The sequence below is a fragment of the Tasmannia lanceolata genome, unplaced genomic scaffold (genome assembly GCF_043159265.1).
Source record: "Tasmannia lanceolata isolate RefF3 unplaced genomic scaffold, GAP_Taslan_0.1 ptg000023l, whole genome shotgun sequence".
Classification (NCBI taxonomy): Eukaryota; Viridiplantae; Streptophyta; class Magnoliopsida; order Canellales; family Winteraceae; genus Tasmannia; species Tasmannia lanceolata.
The window spans coordinates 30,647,305-30,667,674 of record NW_027518700.1 but is presented as its reverse complement, the minus strand read 5'-3'; the positions used below and the strand labels follow the sequence as shown (position 1 = coordinate 30,667,674).

The following is a 20,370-nucleotide window of genomic DNA, read 5'->3' as shown; positions in this document are numbered from 1 at the left end:
GTATCCGAGAAGACATTATCTGAGGCGCCGTTATATCCGAAGGCATCGTGGTATCCGAAGGCGACATTGTATCCGAGGCTACATTGTATCAGAGGAATTGTTATATCCGAGGCGACCTTGTCTACGAGATGACTTTGTATTTGAGGCGACATTGAAGGCAACAAATTATAGAGGCGACGTTATATACGAGGCCATATTGTACCCGAGGTGACATTTTATCCGAGGCGCCTTTATATCCAAGGCATTGTGGTATCCGAAGGCGACGTTGTATCCGAGGCTATTGGTATCCGAGGAATTATTATATCTGAGGCGACATTAAAGGGAACATATTATCGAGGCGACGTTATATCCGAGGCGACATTGTATCTGAAGGCATCGTAGCATCCGAAGGCGACATTCTATCCGAGGCAACATTGTATCGGAGGCTATATTATATCCGAGGAATTGCTATATCAGAGGCGATATTGTATCCGAGGCGACATTGTTTCCGAGGTGACATTGTGTTTGAGGTGCAATAGTGTTCACATATGGTTGGAGGGGAGTAATTAATAGTAGCAATTGGTGTGTTTTGCGTAATATTAATAATTGGGGGCATGTCATTAGTGATTTCAGGCATAGTGAATCGGTTAGACATTGTTATTAATAATTGGGGGCATGTCATTAGTGACTTTTCGTGCTTTGGGAGATGGGCTATTTATAGTTGAAAAATGGGAAAAACTACCCCTTTGTAGGGTATTAATCAAAGATAAGCAAAGATTAAATTTGATTATGATTTGAGATCAAAATGGCATGGGAATAAGGTCAGATCATGTTTTTTTGTTGTAAATGGGGATTTGGGCGGGATTTGTCATTTTAGGGGACAAAACATTGACTTTTTTATTGGAAATCGAATTTGAGTCTGGAAGTTTGGCAAAATAGCACGACTTAAGAGATTTGAGGCTAGTTGATTGAGGCTACACTATTTTGGGCAATATTTGGAAGGAATAAGAGGAGATTTGGTGTAATTTTGGCAAAAAATGGGCAAGATATGTTTGGAATGAGAAAAGTCTCGAATTTAGGACTTAATGGCGTGCAAGTGTAAATTCGAATGTTTCTTGATGCTTTTCTGTACTTAAAATAAGAGGGGTATGGCTTGCAAATAATGTGTAAGTGACGGCCATTGCTTTGGTTTTGTTTGGTTTTTTGAAAAAAAAATGCGTGCTTACACTATATTCTAGAGTGATAACAGTTCTCAAGTTCAGAGGAAAATCTTTTGCCTTCTAGGATTAAAAAAATAAAGACAAATGAAAGATTCAAAAATATTAAGCCATCTTTGCTAAAATCACAAATCAAGTACATCATGTTTTTGAGTGGGGCTCTAGCTATGATAAGTTTGCTTATGTGGCTACTGGTTCAATTAAACAAGTTCTACAGTATGAGCCATCTAATAGGCAAAATTTATAGGCAGATGAAAATGTTAAAATACGGAATAAAATAGCATTTCACAATTGATAATGTAGATCGGGCCTCAACAACAGTACCTGCTAGTACCTGCTATCAGGAAAATTTGGAGGCGAATGAAGATATTCGATTGAAGCATTTCCTTTTGAACAGGGAACTTCATTGCCAGCCTAAAATGGTTTGAAAAACAATTCAAATCATATATTTCTCCAAACAAATTGTAGCATAAATTACATTTTACAACACTGTTTACCTAGCTAATCAAGACATGTGATACTGATTGTGATATTGTTTAAGAAGATGAAGCATAACCATTTCCATGAGCCTTTTTACTGGAATATGGTATAGTGCAGAAAATATAAAGTAATACACTAAAAATCAGGAAACGCCTCCTAACCACCCCAGACATGCAGAGTCACCCAGTATGGCTAATTTTTCTTAGTGTAGCAACATCCTCTCTCTCCCCCTCTCTACCTGCGAGTCTCCACCACTTACAGGGAAGCTTTTGAGGTAATCATATCTGGTAGTGATTCTTCAGATCAAACTGGCTTCTATTCTAGCTAACCTCGATTGTTGCCATCGCCCTGTGATAAGATAGAGATCCAAGTTGTGAAACTAACACTGCTTCTTCCCTTGCTAAGTGACATATTTAAATAGGTCCTTTCTTTTGCGGGGAGTTATATCCACCGATGCACTCCCCATTTGTTTTTCAAGCTTAAGTTGTGGGGAAGGGAGGAAGTAGAGTTTTTTCCTGACTAAGTTCTCTATTTTAACTTTGGATTATATTTAAAAGGTAAAAGAATTCAATTTTACCAATATACTTCGAGGATTTTCCTTTCTTTTAAACTCTGAACAGACAACCCTATTATGAATTATTAAGTGGACTAGAGTCAAATTCTTGCTCTCCTCCTTTTATGTAAAAAAAAAAAAAAAAATTCTATGTCAATAGCTACCAATGCAATACAATCCTCCGCTACCCCCCCCCCCACCCACACACACACACACAAAAGGAATTTCCATGAATATAGAAAGGAAAATTCTTTGCCTTGATTTTTAGAGTATTTCTCCAACACAACCATGAAATTGTGGAACGCTAAATGCTCCTCTTTGCATTTATTATTTGAGGGCAAATCCATCTGAAGTAGTTAATCAACTAACAAATAAAATCTAGTATCAGCTCCCATTTAGGGATGAAAAGGACCACCTAATCTGATTCAACAATTCCCAAAGGAGTAAGGAAGGTCAACAGGTCAGAGACGAGGAAAGAGGGAACCTGACTCATGCTTATTTGCAAATGATCACAACACTTGCTTACCAACTTAGCGAAATTAAAATAGCTAACATCACCAAACCAATGGTGCCACAAGCTGTATCTGAGACTGATGAGTGCCTAGAGACCCCTTGCTACAGACAGCATTTATTTCTTCCAACCGAGATTAGCCCCTTGTGATGCTGCCCCCTGTCATCTCCTTGCCCAACCAAAAAAGTATCACCATAAACACATCATCATGGAGAAAATGAAGAATTTAAGGGAAATCATTTGATAATTGGACAACGAATATAAGGTTTTCATCGTCTTAGATCAAGAAATACATTAAGAAGATAATCTCCCTTATTAAAAAAAGTTGAGATGAATGCAAATCCTCTGTGTTATTGGTATCGTAATTCCATGACTCATAAACAAATAGCAAGATCTATGGCACCATGATCAGTCACCTGTTTAATGCTCCAGATTTATGTGACAACTACATAATGAGTGAAGAAGAATGGATGACAATTCAAATCAAAACTGATGTCTGTAGAATTGGTGAATGTGGGGCATTTCTTTGGACACAAGCAACTAGATTCACATCTGTAATTTCTAAAAAAGTATTTTATTTTCTACATAAATAATCCCCTTGGCCTTTGGTTAGCTTTAAATCTACAAGGAAAAAACTAATTTGATCTTGGCCAACAAAAAAGAGACACGGAACTGCATCTGCAGACCAATCAGAAAGAAATAAAAGCTCCTAAAACATGAAAGGTTCCTCAAATCAGTTGCAGAGAGAATAGATAAGAGGTTAAGCAGTGAGGAAAAATGAACACTGAGTAGTAGCAACAACAGAGTCAAATTATTAGGCTTTAGAAACATTGGTGTTTCCAATTACTTACCTTTGAATGGACAACCTTTGGGAGAAATTCACGTGTTGTTTCTGAAAAAAATTGAAAAAGCTCAAGCGTGCCATCTATTCCAAATTCCTGCCAAAGCAGTAGTGCGAGTATTATGGAAGTGGAATGGGATCCATAAAGGCTTTCATAGAAAAGAAAAAATAAAGATGCATACCCAATTCAATCCTCCATTCAACAACAAGTTTGTTACGTGAAATTCTGTACCAGTGCCTCCATCCTTATAGTCAAATAAAGAGTGGAAGTCCTCCCCACCAGTAGATTTTGGATATCTTGAAGAAGACCTGACTGTAATTGCATGCTTTGAATGTGATATAGAATCAATCGTACCCTACAAATTAAGTTACATGGAAGTGAAGCGGTGAAGTCCACAAATATGGCATCCACAAATGCTAGACATAATGAGGTTACATGGCAGTGAAGCAGTGAATTCCACAAATATGGCATCCACAAATGCTAGACATGAATTCTATGTCTTTCAAAGAAGTCTACGGACAACATTTTATTTCCCAAATTAAGAATTTATTTCACAATCCATATTGCCTACCAACAATTCCACTCAGGTACAAAGTTTTTTTTCTTCCCTCTCACGTTCACATATAAATAGATATCAAATGTTTTGCAGTGTTAAATATGTACCAAATCTCATGAGTTTCTCCTGGTTATTCAAGTGTATAAAGAAGTCTAGGGTGAAACTTAATCTGTTTTCGGCCTTATGTCTGCAAATGTAGTCGGTCTGGATGCACCAACCGCCCTATGTTACCACCAGCATGCTGGTATGAATCATGATCTAGCATCAGTATAGTATGGATATGATTAGGAGAAACCCTAAATGAAGAATTGAGCATATGACTCTGAACAGATATGTAGTGAGGGCCATGAGGTTTGTATCATTCCAGTTGTAAAGCATACATTTATACTTCTTTTTTAACAAAACTTCCCCATAAAGTCAAGTAAATATTAGATTTGACGGTTTCTCTCCTAAAATGTAGTCGAATAGTGAGAAGATGCACGCTCTAGAGAATCCAGATGTGGCATAGGCATAGTCATGCTAGTAAGCAGTACTTATGTAGTGCAGATATTCAAGTCCAACTTAAGTATCCTGTAATATAGGCCAGTTAGCATGGGTATCTTCATCCAAATTTTGCAGGTAGGCTTGTATCCGGCATCCAGTCACAGGTAAACAAACTCCTGTTCTCCAATTGTTGGTCATTATATACACTTTAACTGTTTACAAAATGTACAACCAATAGGCAACTTGTTCAATTGGCTGAAACTGACAAATACTTTGCTAACAAGAAATAAGCACACCGGTGGTGCCATCCAGACAGAAAGGAAGGTGTTTCACTTTTTGGTGCGAATCCCATCAACTCGGAAGTCTTATCGGCTAATGTTAGCAAGGAGGTTGACCGGTGGCCTGACTCTGGGATGATCTCCTCATCATTAGAGGGAGGGTCCCATCTTTATCTATTTCGGGTAAGGAGGTGGAAACGAGGTTGGATACCCTAAAAGCTTACTTGATAGGCAGGAAGGAAGACACTTTTGGGACCCTAAACGAACTTTGGATGTGGGCTAAAGGATCTTGGGATATCCCTTCCCTTCCTTGCCCAGGTACCTTGTCAAAGGACGAAGTCCTGTTTATATTTGAATCGGAGGAGGCTGCCGAGATCCTGGCCAACGGAACTGAGGTCTGGTGTAATCATTTGTATTCTTTGTCCACCTGGAGTCGAGAATATGTTCAAGGTACAGAAGCTCTTTGGGTTTACTTCCATGGTGTTCCATTACATGTATGGGCTACTTCAACGGTTAAAGCCTTAGGAAATCTGTTTGGGCTGGTTCTGGAGGTGAAAATGGAAGGAAGCCATAACCAGTGAATGAACTTTGTGTCCGCTAAAATCATTGCTCCTCGGTGGAAGTTATCCCCTTCCTTTGTTAAGGTACGAATCTCAGGTCATTGTTACATAATCGGAATCGAACCCCAGGATATTGGGCCTCAGTTGGGCTCCGACGCTGCTCATTGTGAGTCCTCTCACTATTCGGGGCTACTGCTCTCCTTGGTGGCAGGATCTGTGATGGATCGTAATCCGATTTTGGAAAGTCAGCTATCGACGCAGGTGATGAGGCCCCCATTGTCTTCTTGGGGATCTCAGGGCAGGAGGCACGTTGATCCTTTGGGGCCCGCTTATTTGAATTCAAATTTCACTCTTCAGTCGAAGTGGCAGGAAAACTGCAGGGTGATTTTCCTTCCCCTCTCTATTTCCCTCTTTGATTGACGGATGTGCCTTGGGATCATCAAACAAGCAACCTGGATAAGAATGCCCTTTACCTATTGGAGCTGGTCCCACTAAAGAAGGTTTCAGGGTGGAGGGTCTCTCTCCTAAATAACCACCTAAACGTGTTAGACCTGCAAGTACTTTGATCGTAAGGGAAGGCTTGCGAGGCCAAGGAAAGTGTTGGGAGTCATTAAACCTGGGACTCCTAGCCTATATTTTTCTGAGTCTTATTCAGGGTCAAAGCCTAGATCTCGAAAGCTTAATCCTGGCTAAGTTTGGGTGCAAAGATCTGAACCTAACTTGTCCGATCTTCATGGGGGGTACCATCGAGGAAACCTACTAAAGAAAAAGCCGGATATTCCCAAAATGTTTCCTTCAGAAGGGCTGAAGGATAAAAGTAAAAACAGTGCCAGGGCCCCTATGAGGTGTGGTTGGCCTTCCTAGTTACCCAAGGCTTGTGCTGCTTTTGGATGAAGGTTCCTTGGAGTCTCCCTAGTCTCTGGTTGGGGAGAAATTAGATGGTGTGTCAGATTGGGGATAGTATCGAGAAAGGGTACACTTATCTATTTAATGACTCTGATGTTGGTATCGTAGAGATGGTGCTACCTGGAGAAATGATTACCTTCAGTTGAAAGAAGGAAGAATTAAAAGATCCGTTTTGGGACAAGGATATGAGCCATATAAAAACCTTTTGATTAAAGTATTCAACTTGCTACTGTCTTTTGTATCATTGGAAGTCGAAAGGGTCTCCTCGATTTGGGTCAGATGGAAATGAGTACTACAGCTCAATAAATGCCCATTTATTGCACGATGAGGCCTTGTACGCTATAATGAGTGTGAAGTTGGACACCTAGTCCTTGGTTAGTGGCGATACTGAGGCGGTGAAGTAGGATTAGTCACCTTTCTCGTCCCTTCGCTTCCTTTGTAAATAAAAAGGGCAGAGGAAAAGAAAAATAGAAGAAGACCAGATGGAAAATTTGAATGATACTTCCTCAATCCCTTCTTCTTCCTCGAATACTCTGATATTGGGTCGAAAGAGGAAACGGACCGTGGACTTAATAGAGATGGAGGAAACCCTGTGTAGGATAAAAGCTTTGGCTTATAATGAAGAGTTGGCGTCCAAATTATCACCAACACCGAGAGAAGTCATTAGGGACTTCCTGAAGAGGCAATGGAAGCTATTTGAAGAGTCGGCCAATAGGAAGCGGGGAGTCTTCTTTAGCATAACTGGGTCGCACAATGTTAAAGAAACTAATTCGCCTATGCACAAGCACCCCTTTTTTACCAAATTCCTAGCGGATGAAAAGAATCTGAGGTTGCTACGATGGGAAGCAGATAAGGTGGAGGGGATTCAGAAGCTGGAGGTTATGATCAAACGGAAAAAGGAACCCGAAGAAAAGGATCCAAACGATGAGGAGCTCTCGGCTATCATTCTAGATGAGGAGGTTTTTGCATCCGAGATTGAGCAACTTCTGTCGGAATTACGCTCGGCTATCGTTCTGGATGAGGAGGTTTTTGCATCCGAGATTGAGCCACTTCTGTCGGAATTACAAAAATGCTCATCTTAAGGGGCGTTTATTCAAGATCTTTATTAGAAGATTGTACAGGTTCTTTGATAAGTATATATCAAGGTTCTGTAAGGTTCTTTAGGGACCTTGGAATGGAGGCATTTTGATTTTTGGTTGGTGATAGTTTCAGAAGGATGTAATTCGAAGGATGGGATGACTATGAAGGGTAATGAAGCTGGTTATGCAGATTAGTGTATACACTAATCTTATGCGGGATGGGACAACAATGAAGGATGGGAAAATTGCAACAATGAAAATTACCCTTACTTAGCATTAGTGTTTAGTTCACTAAAAATGGAAGCTAAGGACACTTAGCATACACTAAGATTATGAAGGACACTTAGCATACACTAGTCATCCCATCCTTCATTGTTGGCTTCGTTATCATCTAGTTATTCAATGAAATCTTATGCCAACTATCTATTAGTGTTTAAACTAGATATCCAAGGGCTATATTTGGCGCAAAACACTTGGACATTCATGAAATCTTAGGTACAATTCTTCTAAAATACACTTCTTTAAAAATGGTTGTACAACAATTACAACAATAGCTAGGTTTTACCAAAAAACTTTATAAGGAAGTGTATTTTAACTAAAGGAAAATCAAAACATTTGCTCCTAGTTATCGAACCCAATCTTAAATACTCAATGACTTCGTACACTCAATAACCAAATTATCATGCTCAACCAAGGGTTCTTCCTGAGTATTGGGTGATTGGTGCTGAGTGCGAAGTCCCGGGGAAGGAGAGGGTGGGTGTCGGGCACCTTTCCTCTTCCTTTCCATGGTAGAACTAAGCTTGAAGAGCAAGAGAGGTTACTTCTTCCATGGTGGAATTTTCTCTTAGGTTTTCTCTCGTCTTTTAGAAGGAGAAGAGAGCTCTTAGTTTACATGTCCCTTTCCTCGTTTGCATGTTTCCTTATGTACCAGTTGCATGTGACCTTTCCATTTTTTTTACATGCCACGTGGATTCTCTTAATCATTTGAAAGAGAGTCTTAGATCTTTTGATTGGGCGTTGTGTTGGTTACCACAAAAGATCAGTAGCATATTTGGCAGATGAATTATGCGTGTTGATCATAGCTAATTGCGATGATGAAGGATAATAAGAGATCTTTTCAGATAAGCATGGGACACGGGGCATGATCTTACGGTTAAACCATTTTTACCCCATCACTAAGGCTTTTACCCAAGACATATGACGTAACAATGCAAAAGAGAATCTCTTTTCTAACTGACTACCCATCTTGATACAAATCTAGGATATTTAAAGAAAACCTAAACATAATTGACTTTCTTTTAAAAAAAAGATTTGAAAGGTTAGTTATTTTGATAAAGACACCCCTTTCAAGAATGTACTCACAACTTAAATATTAGTAATGACACCCCTTTTTAAGAACTAACAATAACACAGATATTGATAACGACACTCTGATTTCAAATAACTAAATATAACATCACTATTGATAATGACACTCCGTTCAAAGAATTTTAAAAAAATAACAAGTGTGTGTGCGTGAGAGAGAGCATGGGTTCGGGTGTTACAGGATTGAAGCGCCATGACGATCTCTAAATATCGTCTTCAGATTGTTAGAGAAAGTTGACGTTGGAGATGGTGGAAAATAGAACTGATATGCTTCAAAGCGCATAGTCGCTTTCCTTAAGATGATATTCGCCCCCCACCAGTAGTGTGCAAGGGGAACCAAGAATTCTCCTTCAAGATACAATGAAGCCTAGTGAATTCTTCACATTGTTGACATTTGGCACTAAACACTAATGCTAACTAGCGGATTACCAAACTAAGGTAATTTTTAATGTCAACAGTGTCCCAAAGAAGCTTGACCAGAGTCATGATGAGGATTCTGAATTTCAGTACGAATTGGGAAGTCTTGCCCCCGGACCCGAGCTAACATAATAGGGGGACAACTTGCCACTGTGGAATAGTTATTTTGGCAGAAACGAAGCTCATGCAATAGTTATGGCCCAAGACAGATTAAAGGTTTTTTTTATTGGTAACTAACTATTACCACCAATGCTAACTATTACCAAAAATCCTGACCGTACTATTACCACCAATCCTAACTATTGTCTCCAGCTCATCTTATACTAACTATTACCCCCATTTGGGCCTTAACCCCTTGACTTTATAAAATATAGCACTGATTTTAGGGATGGGGTGAGGAAATTAGGTGTGTAATGGTTTGATTTCCTCCGCCCTGATTTTGTTTATTTTTTCTTCTTTATTCTATTTTTATCCCTTGTATTTTTTGGTGGAACATCTCGGTCTCCCTTCTTTATTGAATGAATTTTGCAATCATTCAAAAAAAAAGGTTGAAGAGTCCGCGCTCGATCATCCATTTGGTTCCGTATCGTTCCTTCAGCCATTAGATCATATGGTTCCATCTTTTTCCTTCAGCTGTTAGATCATATCGCTCTGATACCAAATTGGTACGGCCTTTTCTACGAGTCCCCGCCATTTTGAAGGAAAGAGAACATATTAGGCTCGGTTAGAGAGTCGCCTACACTAGTAAAAAAGAGAGTTGCATGACGTCCAATCATTCATTGAATAATGCTTTTAAATACATAATTTTTCCAAATGGAGTCCTACTCCTAATATAATCTATTACTAAATAAGTTATACCTATCACCCACATCTTTTCCGATTATCTCTCTACCTAAGAGACCTACTTGAACTTGGATAACCACACCCAACAACCTAAACTCTCATTTAACCATGAAACTTCCCAAGAGCCATATGATTAGACCACATCTTCCGATAATCCTACCTGACAAAAAAACCACATGTATCATAATCCTAGTATGGGAAGAGTTGGAGCAGTGCTTAGGAACTTCATAGGAGCAGTGATAAAAGTGCTTTCCTTACTTCAGCATTTTCCAAGTCAAAACTATTGTGTCCACATAGAGAGTAATCTAGGAATTTTGTTTGCTTTAAGATGAATGCCAGGTTCCTGGAGAGTGGTTTATTTATGTTAGATGTATTGGATCTGAGCGAAACATAGTCCCATATTTCAAGCATATTGCAAGATATTGCCAAAGAGGGAGTAGAGAGAGAGTCTTATAGTTGGAAATATTGTCCCTCTCTCCAAGAAGTTGTTTTCATATATATTTTTGATGTTTCTGCAACGGACAGCACATCATGTCTCAATTTCTAATGTATGACATTTGATGTACTTCTATGGCCCTGATTAATAATATTGTTCCCACAAGGTTTCAGATTTCGATTTCCATATGGGTCCATTCCAGAGGATGTAAATACAGGGTAAGACATTCATTTATCCCCTTAAAAAAAGTGGCGGCTGCTCCAGCCATTAAGTCATACAACTTACCCCCATGCGGGGAAAAGCAACTTACCACCTTGCTGGCCAGTTAACCCAAAGTGGGGTAAGTCGCATACCCACTTAGAGATAGTAATTGGAAACGCTCTCTCTCTCTCTCTCTCTCTCTCTCTCTCTCTCTCTCTCTCTCTCTCTCTCTCTCTCTCTCTCTCAATAGCCAGTCGTGCTTAGGAACGGATCATGGAGTGAGGCCTACTTACTTTGATGATCTAAACCATCCATTTAGTTGTCCTCGCCATAGATAGATCGTGGCCTAAAAATATTCTTCGGGAAATGATCCTAGCCCTCTGATCTACTTGGTGTAAAATGGATGGCTCAAAAAAGTTATATATTTACACATACAATATGTGGTAAATGGTACCGTGGAAATCAAATACCCTTCTTAGTTTATCTTGCACATTGAAATAGTTCAAAGTAGATTCATGTGTTTCAGATTTGACAAAAATGGAAACATGCCAGTTTCAGATGGAAATTTAAGCAGAAATCTTGAAAAATCATAATAACATATGGACGTGCAAATGATACAGTTAAGAAGAAACTTCAGGATATGCTAAAATAAGCACAATTACACACTCAAAAAACATCACATTAGTCAATCATTTCAAAAAAAAATCACGTAAGTAAAAAGCAACTCATAATGGATTAACAACATCAAATATTTAATAACATAGGATGCCATTCATGTATGATAATTCACTACAAACCCACCACATTTCATATGTAATTTAGATAAATATGTATACATAATGCATACACCACATTTCACATGCAATTCATATGAATATAATTATGTAACACATTGGTATAGTATACCACTAGTACAGTTACAATTTTTGTTTCGGTGTGCATTTTTGGTTTTGATATGCATTTCAGTGGGCATGGAAACGGAAACAATTCCGTCATTTCACTTCGGTAAAGTGGAAATATAAAACCATGGTTACCAGTTATCTCTCACAAAAATTCTCTATTTTACTGGCACAAAGGATAGGAGGGAGAGAGAACCTCATAGACTTAACGATTGCATTCATGGTCATGAACGTCAGCCCAGCTACGTACTACTTGGCGGAGTATGGTTGGTCCCCTATCAATCCAGCCCTTGGTAGAAAAATTGGGAATATATATATATATATAGAGGAATGAATACTAAGGATTTTTTATTTTTTTTTGTTGAAAAATCTGTAACAGCGACGAGTGTACTTTGGTGGAAAAGCAGACTATTACACTCCCTTCCAAATGAAAAATACCCATCCAATCCCGTCACTTTGGCAGCCCACCACGCGTGTATACATCTATCTATCTTCTTGCCACCCGTACAATTCTTTATTTTTATAATACAGTTTGGTAGAGACTAGAAGCTGCCACGCATGGGAGGAGAGACGTGTCCAGCTCTCCATTAAAGACATGCTCGAGAAACCTCTCCACCTGCACCACCCCCCTCTCTCTCGCTCTCTCCCGAACAAAACCCAATTGGATTTTGCATGGGAGATCTTCCATTAGTTTCATTTTGTAGAAACTTTTAGTGGTTTTTTTAAACTATTCAACAGTTTAATGTCTTCAAAGTTGCAGATTTTGGAGAAATGGGAAAGGTTGGTTTCTATTCTTGCAAGGGTGAAGTTCTTGCCATGGATTCACGCCCCTGTTGCAGGAAGCTAGGGTTTGAAGGGTAGGTCTTTTATGGTTTCATTTTAGGGTAATTCTATCCCAAAACCTTCTCTCTCTAATATATTTTTCACGTTTTTTAATTTATTTTCAATATTTTTTGAGGATTTTAATGTTTGTTGGGTTGATTTTCAGGATTTCGAATCTATTTAGGAGAAGTATTCCTCAGTGCAAGCGGCCAATTTAAAAAGGCTTCTATGGTTTCATTTTAGGGTAATTCCCTCCCAAAAGTCCAAAACCTTCTATCTTTAATATGTTTTTTCACGTTTTTTAATTTGTTTTCGATATTTTTTTATTCAATCTCTCTCTCTCTCTCTCTCTCTCTCTCTCTCTGATTGCAGAATTCGGTGGACCAAGGAGTCACAGCTGCACGGAATGAGATATGCAGCAGATAACAAAGCCTCTCCCCTTATATCAATGATATTCCCAGATCAGGGCAGTATCTGTTCCTTCCAATTATTGTATTTTAGGCCATAGATACATCTTACTCTTTCTTTCACTTCTTATAGATTTTCCAGCAAACCCCATTTCTTTAAGAATTAAGGCTCATAAGAATTGGGGATTGGGTTTTTTTAAGAGTTAGGGTTCTTCTTTGGATTATCAGGTTCTTAGAACGGATAGAAGTTAGTTTTTATGTTAATTAAAAGAGTGTAAGGAAAACTTTGCATTACCATGTGGTTGCCCAATTTCTTGTGGGTGTTATTTATATCTTCAAAAATGTCCAGAATAGATTCAACAAGATATGTAATATTACATCTTAGAAAACATAAGAATTAGGCGGGCTAAAGTGGTGTGTCCGTACATGAGCACTTATCAGCTAAGGATTCAAGAACCCACTACGAAAAATCAGTGCATTTGAATGCTACACTTGACGCTACAGTTTACAGTGGTTTGCAATCTAGCTCATGTCATTTTCTGTTATTTTCGTTTCATAAAAATATCTTTCTCTACTATATGCATAATCATCAGTCATATTCCATAAGGACCCGTTTGGATGCCAAGAAGATTTTGATTTGGATTTCTCACATTTGCAGCCCTTTTTGCATTGTAATTTGGATCGGATCAAATTCTTGGATTTCTAATTCAGCAGCTGAGTGAAAAAAATCAGATTTCTAAATTTGCTGTGGAAATAAGAAATTGGAAATCCAAAGGTCTGGCAGTTTTCTTCACTCTCTTTGCTCCTCAACCTCTTCCCTCCACTAGGAAGTACCCCCTTCCCTCTCTGTCTCCCTCTGCATGAGCTGCCAGATCTATTCATTTTGTATTCAAAACTCAATTCCAAATCCAAATACAAAACGGGAGGTATCCAAACGGGCCCTAAATGATACTAGGCATTCAAGATTCCACAAGGGAAGACACTGGGGGTTACAATTCCTTATTTTCTCTTATGACAGAATCCATCTGTTTTCCACCATGTTCTTACTATGTCATTTGATTACCCTGTTTTACGTGCTGTTCGTATAGGTCTCTTGAGTTTTCATGTTTGATATTGGCTTTGCATGATTTTGCTGTCTGATCATTCATGGAGACGAAGTAGAACATTGGAGATATTGGCTTTTGTTAGAGTTGATTTGAACGTACCGGCTAGCCATTTGGTAAAAGCACCCACATCTCTTCCCTTTGATTCTCTTTAACTTTCTTTTTTGGTTGTATTTTGTTTTACTAAAATGGAATTTTTAATCACTTCTTGGGGTTTGAAGGACTGTTGTTTTTATGACGAAAAAGGCTTTTATTAGAGTTGATTTGAACGTACTGGCTAGCCATTTGGTAAAAACACCCACATATCTTCCCTTTTATTCTCTTTAGGTTTCTTTTTTGGTTGCATTTTGTTTACTGAAATGGAATTTTTAATCAGTTCTTGGGGTTAAAGGACTATTGTGTTGATTGTTTTAATGGTCTGATTGTTTTGGATTTTGATTCACAATAGCTTTTCAAAATTCAAAACAAACGGGGCATAAATGGAACTTTTTTTTGTAATGTTGATTTTTCTTCTGATGAGCATACTGAACTCTATCTTGGCTTAGTGTATGATCTTCTTTGTTTTAATTCCCTTTTCTTCAATGAAGGTTTTGGCACAGAGGGTTTGAAGGAGGATATGATAAAAGGATTGGTGATTCTCTGCAATCAAAAGGAGAGTTTGCCTCCCCTCTTCCTCTTTTATCTTTTAATAAGAATGTTCACATATGAATAGTCTTGGCCTAAAATAGGGGTGGAGATACCCTATGTCATCAAAAAAAATTGTTTACATATTGAGCAAACAACATAAATAACTTTTAGAAACATAACTTCAACACGGTTGTTTCTACTGACAAGAGGAGTTCTTCTTTTTTTTTTTTGAATGGTTTGTTCTTCTTTTAATGCTATTGCACCCACAGAGCATTTATACTGCATTCACTAAATGAAGTGGAATTTGCCAAAATCATGCTTAACAAGTGAATAGTATTATCTGACACCTGATGCATCTTTCAATTTTAAATATTTTATTAATAAGTGACATGGGATTTGAAGTAGTTATAGCACAGAGGATCAAACTGATCAGGTTCCATTGAATGCCCTTTTCACTATTTGCTTCTGATCTTTGTTCTTAAGGTAATTTGACTTTCAATTTTTTGTTCCTTGCAGGCGAGAGAAGGATTAGTGCCCTTATAAAGGGGGGAAATTATTGGGTCTGTTCATCTCTACAATGCGCAAGCAGCAGTTCCGAAGGGTTTATTCAACCTCCACAAAGAAAGGGTCTATTTGCAACACCTATAGATATTCACTGAAACAAAAATAGAAGTATGGTCCAAAAAATTCTGCATCCAATCCTTGAATTTCCTTTCCTCTCTTTACTTTGTCTGTATTCATCAAGATTTCCTATCTATTTTCATTTCCTTTCCTACTCTTTATTGCTGCCCCTGCTGCTTGCTGTTGCTTCCAAATTAAACAAAGGTTAGACAAATTTAAAAAAAACCTTTTCTTGGCTATCTGGATTTGAGTAGATTGATGTGGACTTTTTCTATTGTTTTCTTTAAGACTAGCATGTTCTATCTCTTATATCTCTTTAGTGTTTGTATTCCTACATGTTTTATATAGGAAGCTTATGTAAAATATGATCTTATTTGTGTTTCTGGAAAACAGAGTAATAAGATATCTTTTGAGTATTATACAGGGAATATGATAAATCGGTTTTATTTCAAAGAGGATTTTGGTTTATCAAGGTGGTGCAGCTCTAACATGATTGACTTACAGAGTTCTTTCATTTCTTTCCAGTTTATAACTGAGAGATATCTTTATTTGGTTGTGGAGTTAGTCGCGCTATCTTTCTTCCATAAGTAAGCTATTATGTCTTTGTTGTTCATTGATAATGCAAATAAACAAATCTAGATATGAATATGAGAAGATTAAATCCTAAAAAAATTGCAGAGAAGAAACAAAGGGTACTAAAACCCTTTCGAAAGTTGCGAATGTTGGGGAAATGGTGATTATGAACAGCCGAATATGGAGATACTATTTTTTGACATTAGTTCATTTTTTTAAAAGGTAGTTTTAACGCCCCGTGCATTGCACGGGGTGTCCCACTAGTATATATGAGGAAACTGTTGGTGAGCACCAAACTTATGGTGAGCTAGCTTGCCCAATCACATGGGGGCCCACTTTGTTAGGATGATCCAAACCATTCATTTGAAAGTCCCTTACATAGATGGGGGGTGTACCAAAAATCAGCTCCATAGGATCATCCTAACCCCTCCATTTGTGGAGGACAAAAATGGACAGACACAAATCTGCCCCATTTTTGTCCTCCACAAATGGAGGGGTTAGGATGATCCTATGGAGCTGATTTTTGGTACACCCCCTATCTATGATAAGGCCTTGCAAATGAATGGTTTGGATCACTCCCCAAAATGTGGGACCCATGTGATTGGGCAAGCTAGCTCACCATAAGTTTGGTTGAGCTCACCAACAGTTTCCTCATATATATATATATATATATATATATATATATATATATGTATATATATATATATATGTATATGTATATATATATATATATATATATATATGTATATATATATATGTATGGATTAATGAATGTACAAGTATAGTAAATACTAAGATTGCAGGATACAAGGTTTAAATGATTAGATTTTTCCATGTTCTACATAGATATGCATAACACATATTATATGTGCATATGTACGGATTTATAGGTACAGATGAAAACCAATAAGTTTAATAACATCTCATCAAAAAATTAATTGACATATAAGAAACCATGAAATTCGTATGCAAGTTGAATTCAAAGTATCCATTCTTCCTAATCAAAAAATTCAATGTTGAAGGTTAAAATTAAATATATATTTCGTAAAAACCCAAACTACAAATCATATACGTGTCATATATATAGCTTTTTTTATCACATATCTGTACATTTACATAAGGTTTTTTTTATCATGATCTACTAAATAAAAAAGAGAGTTGTGGGGAACATATCTGAACAGAAAATGTATAGGGAAGAAAAACTCACCTTGCACCATAGATTCCCCTTTATATTCCTCTGCCCCTCCTTCTGGTAGGACCCATCTGCGTTCACCCAAAAGTGAGGATTCCCAGGACATTGGACTCCCTCCCACTGCAATGTTAAACAGAATAATGTTGAGCACAAGTGTTTCTTTAGTTAAAACCATAGTTAGCAAAATGTGATTCGGCAATAAAACAGGGTGGCAAAAATTCAAGCTTAATACTGTTTTGGTTCAAAAAAACGAAGTTAAAAAGCAGAAACACAAAAAAATGCATTAAAATTTTTGTAATTACAAAATATATCAGGGGTAAAGTTAGAAAGTTGGCCTAAAAGACATGTTTAAACCGTTTTCCTCAAAAAATGGAGTTTTTTTAAATGTAAAAGTCTAAACAGAGCTTTAAAAGGCAAATCATTAAAACGAGTTTTAAACAGCATTTTTTTGAAAGAAAAAATGCCATTTTTGCTAACTATGGTAAAAAAACAAGACAAACCTGAAATGTGACTAGCAACATATACCTGAAGCAACCGTAGCTCAACTTTTGTAATCTCCAGACCATTAATAAAAAGCTTAGTGTTTCCATTACTAGCAGTCTGCATGAGACTGCCCCCGACATTACCATTTTCCTCAAAAAACGTAGTTTTTTTTTATGTAAAAGTTTAAACAGAGCTTTAAACGGCAAACCATTAAAACGAGTTTTAAACAGCATTTTTTTTAAAGAAAAAATGCCATTTTTGCTAACTATGGTAAAAAAACAAGACAAAACTTATATGTGACTAGCAACATATACCTGAAGCAACCGTAGCTCAACTTTTGTAATCTCCAAACCATTAATAAAAAGCTTAGTGTTTCCATTACTAGCAGTCTGCATGAGACTGCCCCCGACATTCAGATGCGGACTAATAATCTTGCAAGGCTTCTGACCCTCCTGTAAAGTTTTCAACATAGTCAAGACATCAAGCACAGAGAAAAAAAATAGCACATATTAGAGACAACAAAAAACATATATCCTGTCGCACCTTTTCCCATAGACCAGATACTTTATCATACCAATAGCTTCCTGGTTTGAGCTTACTCGGTGGGTTCGGACAACCCTGCAATAAAACCATCTCCTCTTGACAAAGCTTCTTTCCATTCACTGAAATATGCTCTGCTTGCAATTGATTTGCCTCACTCAACTTTTCAGCCTTCATTACTAGGTTCATTTCTAATGGATCAACCACCCGTTTGAGCATTAGAGAGCATTTACCCAAGCTTTCCCGCTTTGATTCATCGATTGGTAACCCAATACAAGAAATGCATTTCCTCCCTTCAAGCATTGACCCCATTGCTCTGAGCACGCAATTAGTACAGTATTTTGCATTGTAAACAAGGCAAGACTCTTTTTTCGTGAACCGATTTCCTTTAAAGCACCAATGGCAAGCTCCTTCTTTATTTTCGAACCGGGCTCTTTGCTTTTTTCGGTAGCTGTGGTTTCAACCGGATTAGACTCCGCTTCAACCACGTCACTTAGTACAGTGTCATGGAAAGTCACAAGTGATGTCCTTTTGGCATGGGTTAGAGGTATACCCTCACTATCCTTAGTCCTCCGTGAAGAATCCTCAGAAGATAAAAATGTTGAAATCAACATGGACTCAGTTGAGACCCAATTAGGCGGGTTCATGTCATTCGAAAAATCTACACTCTCCTTCTAGTCCTTTGAAAACCCCAATGCAACCGAGCTTCCAATTTCATCAAATAGCTCATGAGACTGATCGTGCCCATTGGAAAACCCTAATGTACCTGAACTTCCAATTTCGCCCCATAATTCATGCAAACCACTATCCCCCAATTTCACCCGATAATTCATGCAAACCACTATCCCCATTCCAAATCCCTAATGCAGCCGAGCTTCCAATGTGGCCTATCAATTCACGAGACCCATTTTGCCCATCCGAAAGCCCTAATACGACACGACATATCGAGCCCATTGGAGAACCCTAACTCACCCGAGGTATCGATTTTGGATGGAAATCCGTGGGATCCATCCAGGCCATTTGAGAACCCTAATGCACCCGAGCTATCAATTTCAGACGGGGAATATCATGTGATCCATCACGGCCATTTGAAAAATCTAACGCACCGAGCTATCAATTCCATCCAATAATCCACAACCGCGACAATCCATGCCTCTCTGATCAAAAGCAATCACTGAAGTGGGAGAAACGACTAAGTCTGAACCTAGCGTTACATCTTTTGAAGCTTTCCTCAGAGGATCAGGGGACAAGAGAGGTTGGACAACAGACAAGGATAATCGATCGGAAAGAGAGGAGACGACAACAACAACAGACGCAGTGGGGATGTGTTCGATATCGATTGGAAGGACTCGGGGGAGATCGTAATTGATAGGAGGGCCATTGTATTATACGGCAAATAAGTAATCAAGTTCATCTTCATTGTTCGAAATGGGAGCTCCAACCAGCACCATTCTCCTTAGAAGCTTAGCCATTCCCCTCTTTACATAGAAACCCTAACCCTAAATTCCAGAAACCCAAAATCCATATAAGGTAGACTCCTTAGAAGCTCCACCAATTTCCCTCATACGTAGAAACCGTAACCCCAAATTCCAGAAACCCTAGAATGAAAATTGCATATAAGGAAGACTCCTTAGAAGCTCCACCAATTTCCCTCTTACATAGAAACCCTAACCCCAAATTCCAGAAACCCTAAAATGAAAATTGCATATAAGGAAGACTCCTAAGAAGCTCCACCATTACCATCTTACATAGAAACCCGAACCCTAAATTCCAGAAACCCTAGAAAGAAAAATTCATGTCAGGAAGATAGGGTTTCCTCATAGAAAACCCTAACCCCAAATTCAGAGGAAACCCTAACCCCAAATTCAGAGGAAACCCTAGAAAGAAAAATCCATATAAGATAGGATTTCCCCCAAATTCCAGAAACCCTAGAAAGAAAATTCAGTATAAGGAAGATAGGGTTTCCCCATCTTCTAGAAGCCCCAACCACAAATTCCAGAAACCCTAGAAAGAAAATTCCATATCAGGAAGAAAGGGTTTCCTCCAAATTCTAGAAACCCTAGAAAGAAAAATCCATACAAGGAAGATAGAGTTTCCCCATTTTCTAGAGGGAAATTGAAAAGAAAATGAAACACATATCCTCGATCGGGAAAACCCTAACCCTACTATTATTAAAAACCCTAAAAAGGAACTCTTTCAGAAAACGTAGGGTTTAGAGTTCTTTTACTGAAATTCCATCGTTTAAAAAAAGAATGGTGAATGCTTTGGTGATTGACAGGAGGGCACAATTTAAGAAAACCAAAGAAAATCAGAATTTTGTTAAAAAATAATCCTTTCTCCCCCAAACTAGAGTAGGAAAATCCGATGGGGTCTTTCTCCTGTCGTTGGGAAAAAACG

At 38.1% G+C, this 20,370-nt stretch overlaps 1 pseudogene across 1 annotated transcript; it reads right to left on the bottom strand.

The window, feature by feature from the left end:
- Window positions 1–1,289: 1,289 nt before the first annotated feature.
- Window positions 1,290–18,769, bottom strand: LOC143856005 (extra-large guanine nucleotide-binding protein 1-like; annotated as a pseudogene). Its single transcript, XR_013238088.1, has 7 exons — window positions 18,740–18,769; window positions 17,977–18,647; window positions 17,742–17,885; window positions 16,966–17,064; window positions 3,764–3,937; window positions 3,592–3,678; window positions 1,290–1,610 (listed from the first exon to the last, which is right to left on the bottom strand). The product of XR_013238088.1 is annotated as an extra-large guanine nucleotide-binding protein 1-like (transcript).
- Window positions 18,770–20,370: the final 1,601 nt, after the last annotated feature.